This window comes from Saccopteryx bilineata, chromosome X (assembly GCF_036850765.1).
Source record: "Saccopteryx bilineata isolate mSacBil1 chromosome X, mSacBil1_pri_phased_curated, whole genome shotgun sequence".
NCBI lineage: Eukaryota > Metazoa > Chordata > Mammalia > Chiroptera > Emballonuridae > Saccopteryx > Saccopteryx bilineata.
The window spans coordinates 67,386,106-67,392,852 of NC_089502.1; the positions used below are offsets into that span (position 1 = coordinate 67,386,106).

General features: G+C 36.2%; 1 pseudogene; it reads left to right on the top strand.

Moving 5' to 3' along the window:
• Positions 1-829: 829 nt before the first annotated feature.
• LOC136317690 (large ribosomal subunit protein eL8 pseudogene) lies at positions 830-2,946 on the top strand (annotated as a pseudogene).
• Positions 2,947-6,747: the final 3,801 nt, after the last annotated feature.

Genomic DNA, 6,747 nt, shown 5'->3' on the forward strand with positions numbered 1-6,747 from the left:
CGGGGGGGGGGGAGGGAGTGGGGGGAGAGGGTCACAAAGAAAACCAGATAGAAGGTGACGGAAGACAATTTGACTTTGGTTGAGGGGTATGCAACATACTCAAATGTCAAAATAATCTGGAAATGTTTTCTCTGAACATATGTACCCTGATTTATCATTGTCACCCCATTAAAATTAATAAAAAAATAAAACATGTTATATAAAATAATGTAAGTTAATAAATACCTAAAAATAAATCAATTTTTTTCTTTCTCAGACTTTTTTTGTTTCTATTATTTTAAAATTTTATTTAATTTTTATTGAATTTATTAGAGTGAAATTGGTTAATGAAATTAAGTAGGTTTCAGGCATACAATTCTATAACACATCATTTGAATATTATATTATGTGTTCCTTACCCCTTGTCAAGTCTCTTTCCATCACCATTTGTCCCCCATTTTTCCACTTCTACTGGCCCCACCTCTTTTTCTGTCTGGTAGTGAACATACAGTTGTCAGTGTCTATGAGCTTTGGTTGTTTTTTGCTTAATTTTTTCATATGTTTCACTCAGCCCTCCAAACCTGTACTCTCTGCCAACTGTCAACCTGTTTTCTATATCTATGAGTCTGTTTCTATTTCGTTTGTTTATTCTGTTCATTAGATTCTACATTTAAATGAAATACATTCATTTATTGATGAGACTTGGGCTGTTTCCAAAACTTGGTTATTGTAAACAATGTTGCAAAAGACATAAGGGAGCATATATTTTCTTTCTTTCTTTTTTCTCATCTTTTTTTATTATTGATTAATTTGAGCTAGAGAGGAAAAGAGGGAGAAGGAAAGAGCATGCATGACACAGGAACATCGATCTGTTCCTGTACGTGCCCCGGCCAGGATCAAACCGGCAACCTCTGTGCTTCCAGATGACGCTCTAACCACTTGAGCTATCTCTGCAAGACTACTCTTTCAAATTAGTGTTTTGAGTTTCTTCAGATAAATTCCCAGAAGTATAATCAATGAGTTATAAGGTATTTCCATTTTTAATTTTTGAGGTAACTCTATACTGCTTTCTTAGTGGTTGCATCAATCTGCATACCCACCAACAATGCACAAGGGTTCCTTTTCTTCATACCCTTGCTAACACTTGTTTGTTGTTGATGTTAGACATTCTGAACAGATATGAAGTGATCATTCCTGTGGTTTTATTTTTCATTTCTTTGATGATTAGTGATGTAGAGGAAGTTTTCATATTTCTACAAATGCATTTAAATATAATAAAGTTAAATAAAACAGAAAACCAGGAAACAATGAACATAGGATTCAGGGTATATATATTCCAGGGGAATGGAACATTGGGAGAAAATATATGGATTAATGTAAATTTACTCTCAAGGCCCAAGTTTTGGGGGGGTGCTGAGGTTGTGTATGCTTATTATATTAAAATTATTTACTGAATAAGTGACTTAAAATAGTCTATGTATGAGATTGATGAAAAGAATTAGTATAGATAATGTTTATGTAAAGACAATTCTATGCTTTTGAGATCCATAATGTTTAAAAATAATTGTAAAATTATGATGAAAATTGTTTGGTGTCAACTTTAAAATGTGTAAGGGTGTATGTATGTTTTCAAATCCTTTTAAGGGTTATACAAGAAAAAATGTTTAAAGATGACTGATCTGGAAGACAATTTTCTGCTTTATATTAATAAAATAAATTTTTCAAATGCTTTCTAAAAAGTAAAATACAGTATTTCTGCTCATTCTCCTTTCTACTACTCTATTAATTCTATAAAGGAACTTAAACTGGCTCTCCTCCTGCCATCCAAGATTTTGAAAGGAAATAAGGTTAAGAGGAAGCAAGTGCCTTTCTGTCATGAAAAAGCAGGAGATCAAGAAGGCAATAAAGTCCCTGTTTGAGAAAAGGCCTAAGAATTTTAGTATTGGACAATACATCCAACCCATAAGGGACTTCGCTCACTTTGTCAAATGGTACTATTACTTTCGACTATAGATTAAAGGGTTATTCTTTATTAGCATCTGAAAGTACCTCTTGCCATTAACAAGTTCATCTAGTCTTTGAACTGCCAAACAGCTGCTCAGCTGCTTAAGCTGGCCCACAAATACAGACCAGGGACAAAGTAAGAGAAGAGGCAGAGATTGTTGGCCAAGGCAGAGAAAAAAAGCTGCTAGTAAAGGTAATGTCCCCATCAAGAGACCAGCAGGGGTTAACACTGTAACCACCCTGGTGGAGAACAAGATAGCCCAGCTGTTAGTCACTGTACATGCTGTGGATCCCATCAGGTTGGTTGTCTTCCTGCCTGCACTGTGCAGTAAAATGGGAATTCCCTTGACTGACTGGTGGTGACGCTCAGGTATGAACCCCCAAGGTCGCTAGCTTGAGTGTGGGCTCATCAGGCTTGAGCACGGGATCAGCAGCTTGAGCACGGAATCAGCAGCTTGAGCATAGGATCATCGACATGATACCATAGTCTCTGACTTGAACCCAAAAGTTCACTGGTTTTAAGCCTAAGGTTGCTAGTTTGAGTCCAAAGTGGCTGGTTTGAGCAAGAGATCACTGGCTCATGTGGAGCTCCCCTGTCAAGGCACATATAACAAGAAATCAATGAACAACTAAAGTGACACAACTGTGAGTTGATGCTTCTCATCTCTTTCCCTTTGTGCCTCTTTCTCTTTCTCTCTTTCACACACACAAAATGGAGGCTCCCTATTTCATTATCGAAGGGAAGGTCAGGAAGACCTGCACCACCATTGCTTTCACACAGGATAATTTAGAAGACAAAAGAGCGCCGACTAAGCTGGTGGAAATTACTGGGCCAATCACAACAGCAGATATGATGAGATACACTGTCACTGTAGAGACAATATTCTGGCTCCAAAGTCAGTGGCTCACATTGCCAAGCTGGAAAAAGTAAAGGCTAAAGAACTGGCCATCAAACTGAAATAAGTTTATATACTGTTGAGTTTTTCTGCATATAAAAGTAATAAAAATTCTGTTTCAAAAAAACAAAAAAAAAACTTGAACTACATTTTCAAAACTATACTTTACAAAACATTAGTTTGGGGTAATATTGATAAGTAACGCACGAAGGCATATGCACACATATACGTATACAAAATACAGGGTGTGGCAAAAGTAGGTTTACAGTTGTGAGTATAAGATTATTTATTTATTATATTGTCTGACCTGTGGTGGCACCGTGGGTAAAGTGTTGACCTGGAATGCTGAGGTTGCCTGTATGAAACCCTGGGCTTGCCTGGTCAAAGCACATATGGGAGTTGATGCTTCCTGCTCCTCCCCGCTCCTCCCCCCTCTTCTCTCTCTCTCTCTCTCTCTCTCTCTCTCTCTCTCTCTGTCTCTCTCTCCTATCTCTAAAATGAATAAATAAAAAATCTTTTAAAAAACAAGCCAAAAAAAGAGAAAAGTTATTTATTATGTTATTTTCCATACAAACAACTGTAAGCCTACTTTTGCCCGACCTTGAAGTTATTCTCTCATTTGGGAAAAACTGCATACTATTTTATCCAATTTTGGCAGCACTATCCTATTAGCATTCATTGTTCTGAGGGAGACCAATTTAGGTAACACTTATCTACTAGTCTAGCATAATATATTGTTAGTGAACTCACACTCACTTTTAGTAGTAACCATTTTCTTATCTAAATTCTTTTTTAATACACTTAGAATATTTTTTAGAATTCTACTGTATCATTGAAATAAATAACATGCATTCTCCTATCATCAGTTTTGGTATTCTTATTAAGCATCTGAAAGTGCCTCCTGCCATTAACCAGTACACTCAGTCCTTGGACTGCCAAACAGCTGCTCAAGTGTTTAAGCTGGCCTTAATTAGTACTTAAGAGTACTAATAATTATTCATCAATTTCATTTACTAATATCCTCACTACTCTAAGAAGTTGTTCGACCATGCTTCATAGAGCCTGAGAATTAAGATAAGAGTACCATGTATGAATACTAAGTAAGTATCTGTAATGCAGTCACATTCTACAATAAAATGTATTAGTGCTACTCTTATGAAAAAATAGATTGCATAAAAGAACACTTCTATTTTTGGACAATAAAGTTGAAAAGAAACACTTTTGGAGAGCTTACTATGTGCCAAGCACTGTAAACAATCTGTATGCATATTATTTCATCTAAATCTTCATAGCTATCTTGTGAGATAGCTATCATTGCCCTATTTGACAGAAGATAAAATTAAGACACAGTGTTTAAGTAACTTGTTCAAGGTTGTGTAGAGAAGCAGTATTTCAAAAGTAGTATTAATTTCATATATTCTTAACCACTATACTATACTGCCTCCTGGAGGACAAAGACTGTATTTCACCTATATCTTAATACTTCAGAATATGTGACATAGCAGTTGTTCAAAAAATATTTGCAGAATGAATGAATATCTAAATAAATACATTTAAGCTAAGGACTTTCATGCATTCAAAGAATTTAGTATTCTAAGAAAATATTTCTATCAGTCTTGGAACTTCATTTTTTATTTATGAATGTTGTTCTATCCTATTGATTTATAGTAATCTGTATAAAATCATTCAAAATTAATTATTCAAATTTTAAAAACTTAACAAAAATGGTATCTTTAAAACAACTTAATAGATTTCTGTGTACCTTTATTAAAGAACTATAGGATGTTCAAAGTCTTCATAGACAAGCATGTCAGTATAATGAAAAAAGCTTTAAGTTATGGTTTTTATTTTTCACTCATTGAGATTCTCTTATTTTACTAGAGTGATCACCTTAGATACCATTAAGTATTTTTATAATGTTAGCATTATTTTTTTTTAAATTTTATTTCTGAAGCTGGAACGGGGAGAGACAATCAGACAGACTCCCGCATGCGCCCGACCGGGATCCACCCCGCACGCCCACCAGGGGCGATGCTCTGCCCACCAGGAGGCGATGCTCTGCCCCTCCGGGCGTCGTTCTGCCACCACCAGAGCCACTCTAGAGCCTGGGGCAGAGGCCAAGGAGCCATCCCCAGCGCCCGGGGCCATCTTTGCTCCAATGGAGCCTTGGCTGTGGGAGGGGAAGAGAGAGACAGAGAGGAAGGAGGGGGGGTGTGGAGAAGCAAATGGGCACTTCTCCTATGTGCTCTGGTGCGGAATCGAACCCGGGTTCCCCGCACGCTAGGCCGACGCTCTACCGCTGAGCGAACCGGCCTGGGCCAATGTTAGCATTATTTAACTTAAAAATTATTTTTAAAATTTCTAATTTTTCAAGATCTCTCAGTTCATTATCTTAATTGAATACCTAATAAATCATCAGGGGTTCACCATCTAATAAAAACAAACAAAACTAAGCAAATAATTTTAATTATGAGAATGATAAATTCAATAAAAAGGATAAAAGTAAGATGATACAGGAAAATATTTTAAAAAGAAAGACCTGAAAGGTTATATTTAATGGGCAACTACTGCATGTGAAGCATTGTGCACTTCCTGAAAGACAGAAATGCATTAACTCAAAGTTCCTACACTTAAGTACATAGCTTTGTAGGAATGACTGACAAGAAACAAAAATTGTGAAAGTGAGTGACGTGTGTTATAGAAAACTACATTTATAATAATGTAGAAGCACAGTAAAGAAAAAGACTAAATCTTCTTGGATGAAATATGGAAGGTTTTTTGAGGACTTAACATATATATATATGGTGACAGAGACACAGAGAGAGAGAGATGGACAGATAGGAACAGACAGACAAGAAGGGAGAGAGATGAGAAGCATCAATCCTTCGTTGTGGCACCTTAGTTGTTCATTGACTGCTTTCTCATATGTGCCTTGACCTGGGGGGCTATGAGAATGATAAATGCAATAAAAAGAATAAAAGTAAGATGATACCGGAAAAGTAAGATGATACTGCAGCAGAGTGAGTGACCCCTGGCTCAAGCCGGTGACCTTGGGCTCAAGCTGGTGAACCTTGCTTGAACCAGATGAGACTGCGCTCAAGCCAGTGATCTAGGGGTCTCGAACTTGAGTCTTCTGCATCCCAGTCCAATGCTCTATCCACTGTGCCACCGCCTGGTCAGGCTTAACTTATATATTTTAAAACGAAATAAAGTAAAGGGATTAGCCAACGGAAAGAAAAAAAAAACATATATACGTAACACATACATACAGACAACAGAGTGGCAATATCCAGAAGGAAAAGAAGGGTAGGGAAGGGAAGGGAGACAGAAAGAATGGAAGAGGGAAATGGAGGCAGAAATATACTTTGTTTAGGGTGATGGGTACATAATGTAGTGTGTAAATGGTGTTATATTGATGTGTATACCTGAAACCTGAATGATTTGATGAACCATGTCATCTTAATAAAATAAGAATAATTTTTAATGTATAATATAGATTTCACATAATTATATTACTAAAACAAAGAAAGTAAAATTTTTAAATGTTATTTACATTACTTTGCATATATAATATACTCAAATGGTTCAAAAATAAAACAATAAATCAAGGTTTATATTAAGAAGTCCCATTCATCTCCCTTCCACATCTGCACCTCTCTTTTCTGTACCCTGCAACTAATGTTTTCATTAATTCTTGTAGATAGTTCCAATGGTTTTCTTTGTAAATACAAAAAAATGAAATTATATGCCATTATCACTTTCAATGGAATATTACTCAGCCATAAGAAGCGATGACATAGTGACATGGATGGACCTTGAGAACGTTATACTGAGTGAAATAAGTAAATCAGAAAGAGCTAAGAACTGT